Below are 18,794 nucleotides of genomic sequence, written 5' to 3'. Positions count from 1 at the left end.
TACTACTATCAAGATAAAAACTAAAATAGCGGATATGATCAAGGTGTTGAAATGGATTGCCACATAAAGTTACATGGCCTTTCCAATGCAATGCAAGGTCTTTAGCCTTTCCAATGCAAAATTTGCTTTTCTCACCAGGTCCTTCACAGATGAGGGAAACACAGTTTAAGGGGTATCATTAGCAAACGAGATCAGACACACATCTTTCAAATAAATACGCATGATAATGACATAGATGAGGTAAAGCACCGGACCTAACAATGACCCTTGTGGTATTCCACACGTCACTGGAAATGCTGCTGAGCTTACATGATTCAACCCTACTTTGAGGGATCTCCCTGTGAGATAACTTTAAAATTAGTTTAAGCACTTTCCGCGGACACCCAGCGACTCCATCTGACTTAGTAAAGTTTGAAAATCAACTGTGTCGAATGCTTTGCGAATATCTATAAATATAGAAAAAGGTGTTTCACCTCTGTCCGCGCCAATGTTAATTGATTCTATAAGCTATTAAATAAAAAAAAACAAGTTTTTTTAACTGAAAGTAAGGAGCGACATAAAAACTTAAAACGAACAGAAATTATTCCGTATATGAAAGGGGCTGTCCCTCCTCAACGCCTCGCTCTTTACGCTAATTTTTTTTATTGTTTAAAAAAATTGTGTTGTGACAAAGTCAAACTTTAGCGTAAAGAGCAAGGCGTTGAGGAGGGGACAGCCCCTTTCATATACGGAATAATTTCTGTCCGTTTTAAGTTTTAATGTCGCTCCTTACTTTCAGTTAAAAAAACTTGTTTTTTTTATTTAATTTTTGAACGTTTTTGAAGAAATGCAGGTTTTAATCTTGGCTCACAGTACATGAATAATTAAAACAAAGTTTTCATATTAATTTACTTTTATTTGGTTAAATGGCTTTCTCGAAACTTGTTTCATTTTATTTACGAACGTTTTTATTAGTAATAATTATACGTAACTTACGAATTAACTTACGTAACGAACTTCTATAATCATATATTTTTAATACGTATATTAGGGGGTTCACCTCCTAGTCAATACCTTGCTCTTTAAGCGAAAGTTCGAAATTTGTTCCAATTCTTTAAAAATGACCGCTTAATCACAAAGGCCGCTAATTAGAATAAATAGCTCTTATGAAAGAACTAAAAAATCTCTGGCTTAAAGAGTGAGGGATTGACTAGGGGGTGAACACAATCATATATGTAATATTTTCTCTTCGTTTAAAGTTTTGATGTTGCTGCTGTTGCAGTTGAAAAACTTTTTCAACTTCGTTTTTTTTATATTTAATTTCTGATATTTTTTTAAATAATGCTGGGAAGTCCGGCGTCCCCTTCATAGCAATGTCCCTTCCCCCATGAAAACTTCCTTCGTGGAAAGATCCTCCCACTGGGAAAAACAACAACAAATAAACACGCACCCGTGATCTTTCTTCTGGCAAAAAATGCAAAATTCCACATTTTTGTAGATAGGAGCTTGAAACCTCTACAGTAGGGTTTTATGATACGCGGAATATGATGGTGTGATTTTCATTAAGGTTCTATAATTTCTAGGGGGTCTTTCCCTCTTTTTTCGAAAATCAGCCAAATATTCTCAGGCGCGTACCTTTTGATGGGTAGGATTAAACTTGATGAAACTTATAAATTTGAAATCAGCATTAAAATCCGATTCTTTTGATGTATCTATTTGTATCAAAGTACCGTTTTCTAGAGTTTCGGTTACCATTGAGCCGGGTCCCAATAACCAATGCTATATGTTAACATTGGGTAAAGTTCATAACTTTCAGACCTCCCCCTGGGGGCTTCGGGGGATTAAGTCATCCTAAAAGACATAGTTATAATATTTTCGACCATGCTGAACAAAATGGCTATCTCAAAATTTTGATCGGGTGACTTTGGGAAAAAAATGAGCGTTGGACGGGGCCTAGTTGCCCTCCATTTGTTTGGTCACTTTAAAAGGGCTCTAGAACTTTTAATTTCCGTTCCAATGAGCCCTCCCACGATATTCTAGGACCATTGGGTCGATACGATCACCCCTGGGAAAAAAAACAAAAAACAAATAAACACGCATCCGTGATGTTTCTTCTGGCAAAAAATGCAAAATTCTACATTTTTGTATATAGGTGCTTGAAACCTCTACAGTAGGGTTCTTTTATATGCTGAATGTGATGGTGTGAATTTCATTAAGGTTATATAATTCTTAGGGGATATTTCCCACTTTTTTCGAAAATCAGCCAAATTTTCTAAGGCGCATAACTTTTGATAGGTAAAGTTAAACTTGATGAAACTTATATATTTGAAATCAGAATTAAAATCTGATTCTTTTGATGTATCTATTGGTATCAAAATTCCATTTTTTAGAGTTTCGGTTACCATTGAGCCGGGTCGCTCCTTACTTACAGTTCGTTACCACGAAGTGTTTGATTGCAAAGCATTCTTCATCGAGTGCCCTTTGCGAAATCCGAATTGGGTCTCGCTCAGAAAACCATTAGCTTGTAGGAAACTATATAGACATTTATGAACAACTTTTTCTAATAATTTCAAAAACAATAGAAGGATCGAGTTCAGTCTCCAATTCTCAATTTCCTTGTTAGGGCCTCCTCCTTTATGAAGTGGTATCACTTTCGCAACTTTTAGCTGATCAGGGAAAATCAAGCTGATCAGGCTCTTTTCAAGTGACAGGTCTGTAATAAAAAGCAGACACGGTAGAATATAATGCATTATTGCCTTAAACGCTCGAAGAGATAAGCCGTCCACTCCTTCAGATTTTGATTCCAAAGATTCTATTATTTTAAGCAGTTCATCACTTGTACACGGATCAAAGGCTAATTCAAAACTCTCACCTCTATTATCACATATAATGCATTCTTGAACCTGTTGACATCTATTTTTTTACACTATTTTGTACTTTAATACCAATATTGGAGAAAAAATTACCAAACTCATTTGCAATTCCAGACTTATCATCAGAGGCAAACCCTTCAAGTGGTACTTCATTCCTTCCAATTTCAGCATTCCCATTGGTCACTTCATTTATCAGTTTCCGTGTTTCTTTCATATTTCCTTTACTATTTGAAAACTTTCTATCATAGTATTCGGCTATAGCTTTGCGACGTAATTTGTTCACGAAATTGTGCTGTTTTTTGAACAATTCATACGATCACTTTTGTCATCTAGATATCTTTGATAAAACTCAATCCTTCGCTTTCTTTCTTCCAGTATTTCACTCGTTATCCATGGCTTACGGGGTTCCAGTTTCTTCACTTTCATTACCGTAATGGGACATGCAGTATCATAAATGGGTAGAATAACAGACATTAGATTATTAAGTTCTCTAGCAGGAGATTCTTCAACCAAAATTTTGGACGGCAGTCTGGCACCCTTCCACGCCCATTTTTTCCCAAAGATTTCCGATCAAAATTTTGAGATAGCCATTTTGCTCAGCATAGTCAAAAGATGTAATAGCTATGTGTTTGAGGTTGACTTGACCTCCCACAGTCCCTGGGGAAGGAGTAGAAGCTATGAACTTTCTCAGATGTTTGCATGTAATATTGGCTATTGGGCAGTATATAGATATTTTTCAGACGGGAGGAGAGATTTCCTGGTGGGTGGGTTACGTAGAAGGATCTTTTCAGGGAAGAATTTTTTGTGGGAGAAGGGATTTTTCATTGAGGGGTGAGGCAGAATTTCCCGGAATTATTAAAAAATCAATCAGAAATTCAATAAAAAGACAAGTTATTTCAACTTAAAGTAAGGAGCAACATTAAAACTTAAAACGAACAGAAACTATCATGTATATAAAGGGGTCGTCCCTCCTCAATACCTCGTTCTTTACGCTGAAGTGTGACGTATTTTTTCCAATTATTTTAATTATTCTTATTTGACAATGACTCTTGAAACACAAGGGACCTTTAATTATAAATGTGACTGCCAGAAATGCAATATAAAAATAAGATCATCTACGAATCTGTTTAATGTCTAATGGACTAACCACCAACACAGTTATCAAACAGTTCGTGGTACCGAACTGTAAGTAAGGAGCGACCCGGCTCGATAGTAACCGAAACTTTAAAAAACGGAATTTTGATATCAATAGATATATCAAAAGAATTGGATTTTTGTGCTGATTTCAAATATATAAGTGCCATCAAGTTTGGTGTTACTCATAAAAATGTCCAAGTTAAAAATTAGTTTCCTGGCTGTGAGTAAGCACATTATCGGCTCATTTCGACATATATAATCCATCAACAGAAAAACAAAATCGTTCTTTGACAGAAACGCATTAGGTTCCTTTGTGTTGAATTTGGGTTTCACCTACTTCTTTAATTACCACATGTGGCATTCTGTCGCGACGGTCCTCTGAATAGTTTATAGCTAGTTTTTAAGAAGTGCAGGTTATCAAACAGTTCGTGGTAACGAACTGTAAGTAAGGAGCGACCCGGCTCAATGGTAACCGAAACCCTAGAAAATAAGTTTTTGATACCAATAGATCCATCAAAAAAATCAGATTTTAATGCTGATTTCAAATATATAACTTTTATCAAGTTTAGTCCTACCCATTAGAAGTTACGCGGCTGAGAAAATTTGCCATATTTTTTAAAAGAGGGGGAAACAACCCCATAAAAGTCAGAGAACCTTAATGAAAATTACACCATCAAATTCAACGTATTGGAGAAATCTACTGTAGAGGTTTCAAGCTATTATCTGCAAAAATGTGGAATTTTGTATTTTTTGCCAGAAGAAAGATCACGGATGTGTGTCTCTTGTTGTTGTTCTTTGTTGTTTTTTTCCCAGGGGTGATCGTATTGACCCAGGGGTGCTAGAATGTCGTGCGAAGGCTCATTTGAACGGAAATTAAAAATTCTAGTGCCCTTTTTAAGCGACCAAAAAAATTGGAAAGCAACTAGGCTCCCTCCCATGCTCACTTTCCCCCAAAGCTAACCGATCACAATTTTAAGATAGTCATTTTGTTCAGCATAGTTCAAAAATTTAATAACTATGTCCTAGAGGATGACTTAAACCCCCACTGCCCCCAGGGGAAGGGCTGCAAGTTATGAACTTTGCCCATTGTTTACATATAGTATTGTTTATAGGAAGTTATACAGACGTTTTCAGGGGGGGTTTTTTCTGGTGAGGGGGGGGGGTCAGGAGAGGGGTTAACGTGGGAGGATTTTTCTTCGGAGGAAGTTTTCATGGTGGAAGGGATATTTCTATGAAGGGTTAACGGATTTCCCAGCATTATTTAAAGAACGATCAGAAATTAAATATAAAAACAAGTTGTTTCAACTGAAAGTAAGGAGCAACATTAGAACCTAAACGAAAATAAATTTCTACGTATGTGAAGGTATTTGCCCTTAGTCAACACCTCCCTCTTTACGCTAAAGTTTTCTTAGTACTTTCAAAAGAGCTATTTATTCCGGCCTCTGTGATTCAGGGGCCATTCTTAAAGAATTGGAACAAAATTCAAACTTTAGTGTACAGAGCTAGGTATTGACTGGAGGGCAAATCCCCTCAAATATGTAATAACTTCTGTTCCTTTTAAGTTTTAATGTTGCTGTTGCTCCACACTTTCAGTTGAAAAACCTTGTTTTTTTTTAAATTTAATTATGGTATGTATGGAGACATTTATCCAAAGAAAAAGACAAAACTTAGAACAGAGTTTACAAAAGGGTCAATTACACGATAAGTATGAGAAATAACATGAAAAACTGTGAAAATTAATAGAAGTTAGGGTAGCATGGACTTAAAGTTGCCTCCTCTGTAACCCCTACCCCATTGGAAAAAGGGATACAGTAATTAACCACATAATTCCCAAAGTAGAGACATGCTGTCAAAGTAACTGAATCTTGCAACGGTGTTAGCGATGATAATAGTAACGAATCTTGCTATAAAGGAACCTAATATATGAAGAAACTGATACTGTTGGAGTTACGACAGTTAACGACATTTGATACCTCTACGCTTTTCAATCCATGGACAAATGACTAAAGACGTTTCATAACGGATTGACGACAATTCTTGACTACTAAAGTCCTCGCGTCGGTCCTAAAGTGCGTGTTGCTACAGCTAGGCTCAAACTCTGGGTCCCGTATTACCAACCTCACTCACTGCAACCTCAATCACTCACTGTATCAAACTCACTGCATCACTATAGGACACTTCACAGAGGATCTCAGAGACAAATTGTTGGCATAAATCCAATTCCCTACCTACGGGTATAATTTGCTTAAGGCTGATCAATAATGTAGGACCAATTCGCCACTAATGGGGTAATAAGAGTGTGATCTCAGCTTCAGAGCGTATCAGATTAACAATGATTCTTGGTTACTAAGGTCCTTGTATGGGCCCTGCAGTGTGTTGCTAGAGCAGGGTTCGAGCCCTGAGTACCATACTACCAGTAGGAGGGGCCAGAAGATCCGATACGAACAACGATACGAGCAACGCTACGAACAAGATGACAGCCAATCAGAGGACTAGAATCCGTGTACGAACAAGATCATGTGCCTCTTTCTAGACCAATCAGGGAGTCAGAAATACTAACGGGAGTGCCACAACATGCTCAGTGAATACAACCGGGATATGATCATTGACTTCCAATGAATTTGGCCTGAATTCATTTAAAAGGATGTTGTCGAAATCAAAGTATTGTGTTATCAGTGATGTCACAATTCCACTTTGAGACATTGCTTGTATTGTTCGCGTTTCGAGGCTAAAGTGACAGTACGTTTCATAGCATTATGGAGCAAACATCACATATGGATGATTTAGAAGTTTTTGCAAAGCAAATTTATAATGTAAGTTCTGTTTATAAATAATTAATTGAGATATTTACATGGTAAATTTTTATCAAATCATATTATTGACTAATGTGAATATAGCACCCGATGCCTTTTTTGCTCTTTCCAAATATAAGCATTTTTTTTGTCGGAAATGAATTTTAGCTCCATCAGACCAATATATTCAAATTCAGGGTATATATTTACACATTAGAGGAGGGGGGGTGCGTAAAGCATATATTAAATGTAACCCTGCTAGCATTTTCTGAACATATTAATTTGTTTGGGGTGTAGCATAGTGGTTAAAATATCGTTTGATTTAAATTTTAGGCCTATAAGCTGTGTGTGTGTGTTAACGAGCTTTTTCTATCTAATTATAGGTCTATATAGTGGTCACTTGCTATCAAGCCTTTATTTCTAGAGTTTATAACATTTCGGAGGTTTTATAATGTGGAGTCTATAGCGTAGCTCTGATTAGCAATGAAATTTATCTATACTTAATTCTGCTTTTAGAAACATAATTTCTTTAATGTTTATTGACTATCTCATAATGGTTAATGACTGAAAAAATTTTTATTTAAACTTATTTCAGTTTTAGACCTAATATTCGATAGTATATGAATGGCTTTCATTCAACTTTTATAAACTCGTTATTATCCAAAAACAAGAAAAAAATGTTTTGCACATAATCATTGAATTTTTAAAAACCTCACCGAATCTTTATGACAAAGTGTCTTATACTTGAACCATACAAGATAACAAAATATTTTTTTACACCCCATAATATAAGAATAGTTATCTTCGTTAGAGAGAATGGCTTTTAAAAGCAGTTCACCACAATGAACTTCGTTTTCATTAGAGTAGATTTTTTTGCATTAATATAGGAGATGGGGAGGGCTCTGTAAAAGGGGTGGGGGTGAGTTTTTTTTCACTATGGCATTCACAAAAAAACTATAATTTAATTTATTTTTAAGGATAATTTTGAAGAATGCGTCGCTCCCCCCGAGAAAAAGGCCCGAATTGAAGATGAGAGTCCCTTACGTCCCTCTGTCATTCACTACATTGGCTCTTCGAGGTCCTATATGCAAGAAAAGAACACGAGGTCCCATATGCAAAAAGCAAATATAAGTTTAAAACTTTATTGATATTTTCACTAATGAATTTTCTCCCAAGTCAACTTGAAGGACAGGGATTATACCTTTTATCATTTCTATCATCTACACATGTGTATGTCAAGTTGTGTTATAAAAGGCTTCGAAATAATTCCAGAATAATACAGGTTCTAATTTGCATCATATTTGTTGTCCACTGTCAATTACAGCTTGCATGGATATTGGAAGCACCCGATAAGAGTGGTACTATTGACAACTGGATAACATCAAATAGGAAAGTGATATATGCTTGTCACATGAATGACACGGGATAACACTACCCTTTCAGTTATCACATCAACATATAATTCTAAATCAAAACCATTTCCGATTTACAACCATTCACTTCAACAACAAGCAATTAACTGATTTTGTACAGATTAAAATGAATATTTGTATACATAGCTCGTAAGTTAAACAATTTGCTATAGTTTTAAGAATGTATTTGATTACGGTGGGGGAGGGGGGAGGGTAGATGTTGCTTATGATAAATATTTTCATATGGTAATTGCTTTTTCATTTTGAGTATATTAAGATGAAATTATGGTGTGTGATTTTCATTGTTTTAATATGGGCAGCATCACATTATGTGCAGCTATATTTGTCATTTTTTCTTTCTAGTAGATAAGTAGCTAAGAAAACTAAGAAAGTACAATGAATATGGTAAATTTATGAATATTATACTTTAGTATGGTCAGTAGCAGTAGCACATTATCCGCTGCTATATTTATTATTTTTCTTTCCACTAGATTATTTTCTAAGAAAACTAAGATACTATATTGAATATTGCAAATTTATGACTATTATATTGCTAAAAAGTGCTGCTATTAAGTATAATGCTTGATTAAGATGGAAATATGGTGTGCTATTTTCATTGTTTTAGTATGGGCAGCATCACATTATACGCTGCAATATTTGTCATTTTTTTTCTTTCTAGTAGATAATTTGCTATAAAAACTAAGCAGGTATAATGAATATGGCAAATTTATGAGTATTATAATTTAGTATGGACAACAGCAGAACAGTATGCGCTGCTATATTTATTATTTTCCATTCCACTAGATTATTTGCTAAGAAAACTAAGAAGATATAATGAATATTGCAAATTTAAGAGTATTATAATTTAGTAAGGAGAGACGCGCATTATGCGATGCTAATTTATTATTATTTTTCTTTCTACTGGATTATTATCAAACAACAACTATGTTTAGGTGTATGTGTGTATGTGTGGGGTAGGGGGGATATTGCTACTAAGTCTGTTTTTTTTATTTTAATGTATATGTTTTAAATGATTAGGGAACATAGTCGCTATTAATCCAATTCTCGGCCTTCTTAAAAAATAGGATGTTTTATACACGTTGAAATTAAGTGGCTGTTTTCTTTATAGGTTAGAACAGATCCATCACTACCTTTACTCCCACCTGAAGAAACAAGTCACGTATCATATGATCGTATTGATGAAATGATTCAAATTAAATTACCAGAGCAATTTTGTGACATTGTTGAAACACCATCGCATAACGGTGAAGGATATGGTATATTTTTACAGGGGTGTTATGATCTTAGTGATAATTTAGATGGTACACCTGCTAACATTATCAACAACAAGGAATGGACGAATAATTTATTGGGACAATATTTCAATGTTAATACTAATTCTTTACATGTATTCAGTGGTATAGTTGAATCAGCCAATACTGTTACTCCAGAAGGCGTTTTACCTTAGGTTAGCCCGAATATTGTACAAATTTTTTATACTCTAACTCTTGAGTTAATTCAAAATCCTTCTCCCTCAGAATTAATAAATATAGTACCTTTTCAATCAAATTTAATTGAACATGAAAATGAATTCGCTTGAATTGGTTCGCATGTTTCTAACGCACTAGAGGCTATATTAAGTGAACTAGGAGATTTCATTCCACAGACGCACCCAATTGTTCAAAAAAGCAGTGGAAGGGGTTAAGATAATGATATACAATTCTCACCGCTACCGGAATTTCAGTAAACAAATTCAATTCTGAATACAATAGACGTTTTCACTGCGAAACTTTGCGATCCCTTTAATACACTGACGGCGGGGAATATTAAAACCGACCCCATAGATATTATTCATGAATATGCAGAGAAAATTCGTGCACTTCTAGAAAACCAAATTCAGCCGTGGGGAGGCTGGAAAAGCATCAAAGACTCAATTGTTTTAAAAATATTTTATTTGAATGAAAGTCATTGTGAGATCTATCAATCATCACTATGTGCACACCTAAATTTTGGTGGTGCCCCCTCATTTGGAAAATTATGAGAGTGTCTTTAAGCAATGGGTTGAAAATACTGTCTCACATCTCGACATTTATAATAAGAATGGTAGTGGTTCAATGGTTTTATTTGTTGAAAATTGAAGTGTAAATATATATAAATTTAAACAAGATTTTCTTTTAAGAGGAGGGGGTTGGGCGGGAGAGAGGTCTATAGTTTTAAAATATAATCCTGATTTAGAAGGATGTCAGGGTGTTCAACGAATCTGTTTCGAAACAGGTGTTTCATGTACGCATTTCACATATCGGCTTTCCCACCTCTAGCACATGAAGCTACAAAGAAAAATTTGGACTACTGGGCTGTGCATGGGAAGGAGGGGTCTGATTTCCCCAGAGTAGATTTCTCTTGTTTAACCGAAAAATTTCCTGTAATCCTCAGGGGAATAGATATTTTGGAACGGGCCAACGCATATTTAAATATTGGTGTTACGGTGCTGCAATATGAAACTGAATTTGGAGGCGGTGTGCGTCCTCATAAAAAGGGGTTAAGATTTCCAGTAAGAGTGCCATCTATTGAATCTGTGAAAAACTGGGCTTTGCTGTTGTTCAAACCACCTAGTGAACCTAATTCAATCGGTCTTTTCAATCCCATTACGAATATTGGTTGAGTTTTGGAGGAGGGAAAGAAGAAGGGGGTACGATACTATTGCCCAATGTGTTAGTCTAAATTTTGGAATGAATTAAATCTACAAAATCACATGAAACACTGCAAAAGACACAGATATCAATCGGTGGAGAAAGATGCCAGTGACCGAGCAATTTTACGATTTAGAAATTTTCAGAATACACTTATGCAAAGTGATAAAGTCGGTTTAGACTGTAAGGCTAATCTTATAGATTTGAATGATCCACAATTTCCAAATCGTATCAAAGAACATCAAACTATTGTGGTTTTCTATGGCCATGCACAGAGAGACAGCTCTAACACATTGCGTCTCTTAGAAATAGTTGAGACGTTGGACAAGAATGATTTCCTGATCAAAGCATTGACTAAATTAATTGTCACTGCAAATGGGGCTATCTCCCGTTTGAGAAACACACACTACCCAATGATACTATCAGCAGAGGATCGCCTAGCCATTAAAAATAAGAAAACATGCTGGGTATATAAGGGGGAATTTGAAGAGGGGACTAAGGGGAAAGGGACTAGGGAAAAAAGACTAAGGGGGGGAGGGGAAAGTCAGAGATCATGATCACTTATTGCAGGAAATATCCTCGGGGGGTAGTAATTTTCGAGATGTAGCACACCAATCGTGCAATGTGAATGTAAGCCAACAGTTTTTTATACTAGTTTTCATTCACAATTCAAATTACGATTTGAAATTTATTTTACTGGCTTTGGCCTGTATGCACAGGGAGGGGGGACGTTGTAGATAGTCCAGGGGTAAATAACTCATTTACCAACAATATTATACCCAAATCTACTGAGAAGCTGTTGCTTTTAGAATTCAAATGGCAGGCCGTTGATAATGGGTATACGTGCTGGAATAAAATCCTTTTTTAGATCCATATAGTTTTTTCCCCCAAGCCTCTGAGTCAACTAATTCAGGAGCAGAAACGGGACAATTTTAATAGTTTCCCTCTGCTTAAAAAGCGCTTTCCAGACACTGAAATATATGACTTACTGACTTGTGAAGGCATATACGCGTATGACTATTACAGCTCTGGAACAAGGTTAAGCGGGGAGAAACTCCCTCCCATTAAAGCATTCTATAATTCACTAATCGATAGTGAATGCACTGTCAAGAACTATGAATTTGCCAAGAGAGTATGAGCTAAGGGTGGCTGTAAAAATGGTTGGAATTATTGTAGAATGCACTTGGGAAGCGAGGTGCTAACTCTTTTAGACATTGTCTGCAAAACCACTGACCAAATTTATTCGGAATTTGGGCTAGACATTGGCTATTATTTTTCAACACCGCACCTCGTCATGGACTTAATTCTAAAAATCAGTAGGGAGGAAATAGGTTTGATCACCAATGTGGATCAACACCTATTTGTAGAAAGTTCTATGAAGGGGGATATGTTTTTCACGGGGATCAGGTCCTAACAACGGATCCAAGTGGGCAGAACTCTGTTGGTGGTGTAAAATCCAATACTGTTTTTCTTCACATGAATTCCCTCTACCCCTCGGCGATATCTCACTATAGTTTACCATGTGGCAATTACAACTGGCTTGAAAATTCTTGCGCTTTAGATTTCCCTGGCATTCACACTGTAGAGGAAAATGATCCCAAAGGATGGATTTTTGAAATTGACGGTCAAATAACATTGGAACTCTATGACACTGTGAAAGATTTTGTTTTTCCGTGTGTAAATAGACCGGTGACCAAGGAGTCTTTGAACCCATAAAATCGGTCTTTGGTCGAGGATATGGGAATGCATTGGACCCCCTCCAAGCAGAAACTACTTGCAGATTTGGACCCTAAACAGAATATTTTTTTTCACCACGTCCTATTGATGGTGACCGGTCGATGGTGACCAATGGTTTCAGGGTCACAAAGATACACAGAGCCCTGCAATTTGATCAGAAACCCTACTTGAAAAATTCACAGTCCAAAAGTAATGTATAAACCCATTTTAAATTCAGCTTTTGGGAAAATGTGTGAAAGCGTACGAAACAGATCGCTTTGCGACGTTTTAACCTGTCCCATAGAATGTGCACAATTTGTTGCTGATCCTAACTTTACAACATTCATGACCATAGACCCGAATATGGTTCTCCTACACAGAAAAAAGAGAAATGTTGTTCTTAATAAGAGTATCGCGGGGGGGGAGTTCAGTACTTGAAATTTCCAAGAAACTAATGCTGTCCTTCTTTTACATTGTGTGTAAGGCACAATGGCCAAAGGAGGGGGAGCCTCAAGTTTACTATGGGGACATAGATTCTCTATTGTTAAAAGTTAAAACCGAGAATTTATTGGATGATTTGGAAAATGGTGTGTACATTGGCCCGCGGATGGAATACACAAATTGGAATGAGAGCATCTATCGCAAGTTGGTGAAATACCAGGCCCCAATCAATTATTAATGTTATAGTCGGAGACGGGGAGTGATTTAATATCTAATGGGGTGTTCCCCGGTCCAAAAGTATACTGTGTGGAAACACATTGCAAGGATTTAAAACAAGCATGCAAAGGGGTGCCTAAACACTTTGTAAAAATAAGTTTGACATTGGTGTCTACAGAAACTATGTGGACAGTTGTCTAGTGCCAAGAGCAAAAGTGCTGGCAATTCGCTCTCTACAGTATAAGAAATATACTGTTAGAGTGGACAAAATGACCTGTTTTGCATATCTGAGAAGGTCTACGTGCTCAAGGATGGTGCGAGAGGTTAGTCCTCTGTGGCTTCTACCTAGTGTAAGTTTAAGTTGAATGATGAAATATCAAGACCAACTTAATTTATATGAACTGATTTAAATTCAAAAATAGTACTTGATGGGTGGGGGACAACAACAATTTCTCAATATAACCTTCATTCCATTGCCATCATCCCCAGCATTTAATTTTTACTGCAGCTGCTATTGTATACAGAATTTGTTTTCCCGCCGCCGCGGGCCCCCGTTTCCGGTCCCGCTTGCGGCCGCCGGCTTTCGGCCCAGGGGGGTGGGGGGGCCCCACGCACGGTCGGCTCCGGGGGGTCGGGGGTCCCACCTGAGGCCGCCCTTCGGCCCCGGCCTGGCCTTCGGCCCTGGGGGGGGGTTCTCATTTTTTAAATTTTTTAAATAGTATTTTCTCATATTTTCGTCTACAAATATACTCAATTGTGCTACTGCTATTCTTGCTGTTTTTGCTGTATTTTAATTTGTTTTTGCTAATAAATGAAAAATATTAAATTGCTGGTGTTCTGTTATTGTTGCTATTGCTGTATAAAAAGTGTTGTTAATAAAAGAAATAAAAATGTTTTTGTTGTTCTTGTTACTATTGAATAACTGTTAGGTAGATCTAAGGGAAAATTATTATTATTTATTCATTAGAAAAGTATGGTTTACAGTTAGTTGTAGTCCATTTGTTGTCTACAGCAGCAGCAGTATGTATCAATGTAAAACACCATTCAGATTGTTTCTCTGTCGCCCCTCAATGTCGGGGAAAACGATACTTTTACTTAAAATAATTAAAAATTGTAATAATATGTTTTTGGAAGAACCAAAGAAAATTTACTATTGCTATAGTATATCGACAAACTAAAGCCTGTTTCCCTCTGCATATAATGCAAACAGATCTTTTAACTCTAGATGAGATTCAAAGACGTCACAATACACCCTATAAATATATTCTAGTGGCAATCAGTGTCTTTAGTTGCTATGCATATGCAATTTCAATGTGATCAGAGAGAGGCGTTGAAGATATTCAAGCTTTAAAGAGTATTCTTGAACAAGGTCGCTATGGGAAAATTTAAAGTGACCGAAGTAGAGAATTTGTTAATCTTCATATGCAGAAGATTCTAGTGAAATATAATACAAAGCTATATCATAGTCACAGTCCGATAAAGGCTGTATTGGCTGAACGATTGATAAGAACGATTGGTCTATTAATTTCGAGATATTTTACACTGAAAAGTACTGCTGCTTTTATTCATGATTTAGATAAAATCATGCAAATATATAACCAACGACCACATCGATTTCTGTCCAGTGTTAGTCCTCAGGAAGTTCATTGGAGTGAAAATACATTTGACACTTTTCTTAAGCAATATTTCTGTGAAAAAAAGGAGCCTTTCAGTTCAACTATTCAAAGGAAGAAGGCAAGATCTACATTAGTTCACCCATTGCCAGTAAAAAGGTTATTCTCAATGATAATCTAAAAGATATTTTTGGCTTTAAACTCAATATAATCAATGGTAAAAGTGCCGGAAACATTAATGTTATTTTTGCTGACTACCCACCGGCCTTCTCCACGGACACTTGTATATTTCTCTATGCTTCATTTGTTTAAATATCCAGAGTTGGCAATAGCAATGTCTTTCTTTTACGAGTTATTGAACGAAAAACCAATCAAGATCATATTCATCATTACAATATAAAGTATCTTCAGTATGTCCCCGTAAACACTTCCTATTTGGAACTCTGCCAGTTAACACTAAGAACTAAATTAGGTGACACCCTAGCAATATCAAAAAGTTTGGCTGTGATTATATGCCATTTTCAACCCATCCTTGTCGGTGATCAAAAAAACAAACAAGATTTCTAATAGAAATGTGGTATTCATTTGTCCTGATATTGACTGCTATGTTAATACTTTTGGCCCAAGACAAGTGGGCAATGGAATGGACTATTACAAAGGTCGTTCATCAATGTCTGGCTATGGTCTTGGCAGTTGGTTTGTTAAGCTGTTTCGCTCTGCACTACCCCTGGCTAAAATATATACTGTACGGGCTGCGACAGATTTTGCATCCTCTATCAGATTGGAGCTCTGGCAAGGATTTTAAAAAATTTGCTTTGGAAAATCTTAGGTCCAGTGCGCAAACCCTTGGTGAACAATTGAAATCTCATCAAAAAGGAAAAGGTTTAAAAAGGTCGAGAAACAGTGCACCACTCATCAGTCTCTACTCAGGTCAGTAGCGAAAGACACCACCCCTGTCAAAGAAAAGAAAGAAAAAGGCGACACGTACAGTAAACAGAAGAAGAAGTCCAAGGAAGAGAATTTTTAGATCGAAACTGTATTTCTTTTCTTAGACCGAACAATGACATATCTACCGCAAAAGGTTTCCCATCCTTCAATCACTTCATCTATAAATTTATTCAAAACAGAAAATGTTGATGTGAGCGTAAAACATTGATACTATGAATAATTTTATCCACAACAACCCGTCTCCGATAAAATCCACTTTCAAATTTATTCAAATGAAGACCACTTTATGGACATGTCTTTGAAATTTTTAGATTTACGTATGATAGTCAAGAAATCTGACGATGGAATGCCAATTCCAGCTGATGGATTATTCTATGAAAACTGTATATTACATAATTTATTTCGTCAGATCGGTGTATACCAAAATGGAACATTGGTGAGCACAAGCAACAATCTCCCAAATTATACAAGCTATATGCATTTCATGTTGATGACACCCAAGTCATACAAGAAATTGAGAGGCACCTCCAATGGATATGAAAATATTACTGATACTAATAGTGCAGATGCGCTTAAAAATGCTACAACTAGTGAATTACATTTAGTTGGAAAAATATATCATAAAATATTTAATTTACCCCACTGGCTATCACCAAATATTAAAGTGTAAATAAAATTTAAACTTGTTCTACCTGGATCTGTTTTACACGAGGGACTTCCAGTCGATCCTGATGTAAATCTTTCTTTCACTTTAACAATATTATATGTACAAAATCAGCAGGTTATGAGTTCAGTTGATTTGGCAATGGGAAAACTGAGAGCAAGTGTAAATAGTATGAAATTTCTTGTTCATCACATAATAACAAGTCAACGTCATATCGCCACAAGCTCACGCACCTTTCTCAACGCACCCTTTTTCAGTGACGAAATTCCATCAAAATTAGCCTTGGTATTTGTAAAAACCACTAGTACCATAGGATAGTGGACTGGCTGCCCACATAAATTTGAGATGTTTGGGCTCTCATCTCTTGTCTGCAAAGTAAATGGAATCCCGCTCTATAATCTATCTTTCGATAAATCCCATAGGATATTGTATGAGTTGACCATTCAAACCCTAGATCATGATTCGCAACTACTTGAAAATGGTATAACCAAAGCAAATGTTCGCTAAAACACATAATATCATTGTACTAGACCTGTTTGGCACTGAAAATATTAGTATAGTACGCTTGGGGAGTGTGCGTTTAGAGTGTAAATTTGCTGACCCATTACCTGAGAGTATCGCACTAATCTCATTATATCAATTTTAAACCTATTGGGAAATCACTCCCGAAGTAGATAATTTCGGAGACCACACTGCCTTTCCTTGACGATAAATAAAAGTTCAAATAGGGATAAAATCCTTTTAATAGACAGTGATGATATAAATTCACAGAAATACTAGATATTTCGGTCACATATACAGTGACCGTCATCAGTAGTAAAACTAAAATAAAACAATTTAAAACAAAAGTTTATATACTAAATCAAATAACACTACATATTATTTGAATCTCTAATTCTTTGTTGAAGACATTGTTGTATATATACATTTTATTAATAAACAAATTCACAAACATTTTTTAAGCACTTTACTCTTAGGGCACTGAAATTAATATTAAATACACTTGTAAGTATATTTTCCACTAGAAAGTGGTTCAGACGTGGGTTTTCACGATAAATATAGAGAAACGGCTTGTAAGTATATCCACGAGATCGGAACACCAAATATAGTTGCGCATGGAAGTCACAGCTCTTAGTCGTTAGATCCTGCACCCTCTTTCGATTTTGAATAATAGTTTTCCCACTGCTCTCAATATAGTTGCTGACGTGTGGTGCGTAGAATGCGTAGAGTAGACCAAGAGGATCAAAAAATTCAATATTCTTCACTGTTTGATAGATGTACAGCTACTGACCCGTCAGCAAAGTCGAGGGACTGCTATTAACAATAATCAAGGTATTGTTTGCACTTTGAATTTTTCCAAGACAGTCTGAGGGTAGACAATAGGATTTGTACCGGGACATGTAGGGGTCCATTTTAAATACACTGATTATTTGACAGGTGTTCATGGCGCCAAGTCTATTAGAACACTGCCTTTGGGAGTGATTTCACAATAGGTTTCATATTAATTTAGTGAGATTATTGCAATACTCTCAGCCAAAGGGTTGGCGAATGTACACTCTAAACGTACACTCCCCGTACGTACAATACTCATATCCTGTGTGCCAGACAAATCCAATACAATGATACAATGTGTTTTAGCAAACATATCTTCGGTTGTACCATTTTCAAATAGTTGCGAGTCATGACCTAGGGTTTGCATGGTCAACTCGTACAATGTTCTATAGGATTTATCAAAAGATAGATTGTAGAGTGGAATACCGTTTACTTTGCACACAAGAGATGAAAGTCCAAACATCTCGAATTTATGTGGGCATTCGGTCCATGATCCTATTGCACTGGCGCTTTTTACAAATGCCAAAGCCATTTTCGAGGGGATTTCACCATTGATAAAGGATGAATCGGTGAAGGTGCGTGACCCCATGGCAATATGACGTTGATTGGTGATTGTATGAGGAACAAGTAGTTTAATAGTATTTCTTTTGGCTCTCAGTTTTTCCACGGCCAAAACAACAGAACTCATAAACTGATGTTTGCGCTCATGTAGTATTGCTGAGGTGAGGGAGAGACTTACATCAGGATTGGCGACAAGTTCCTTTCTCAATATAAAATTGGATGGTGCAAGCATCAATTTTATATCTACTTTAACATTGGGCGGCAGCCATTGGGGTATATTAAATATTTCATTATATATTTTTCCAACGAGATGTAATTCACTAGTTGTAGCATTTTTAAGCGCATCTCTAGTATCAGTATTAGTAATATATTCATATCCATTGGAGGCGCCTCTCAAGTCCTTGTATGACTTGGGTGTCA

The sequence above is a fragment of the Artemia sp. Qi Xiang Cuo genome, chromosome 2 (assembly GCF_049724085.1).
Source record: "Artemia sp. Qi Xiang Cuo chromosome 2, ASM4972408v1, whole genome shotgun sequence".
Classification (NCBI taxonomy): Eukaryota; Metazoa; Arthropoda; class Branchiopoda; order Anostraca; family Artemiidae; genus Artemia; species Artemia sp. Qi Xiang Cuo.
Note: the sequence above shows the minus strand (reverse complement) of the source record.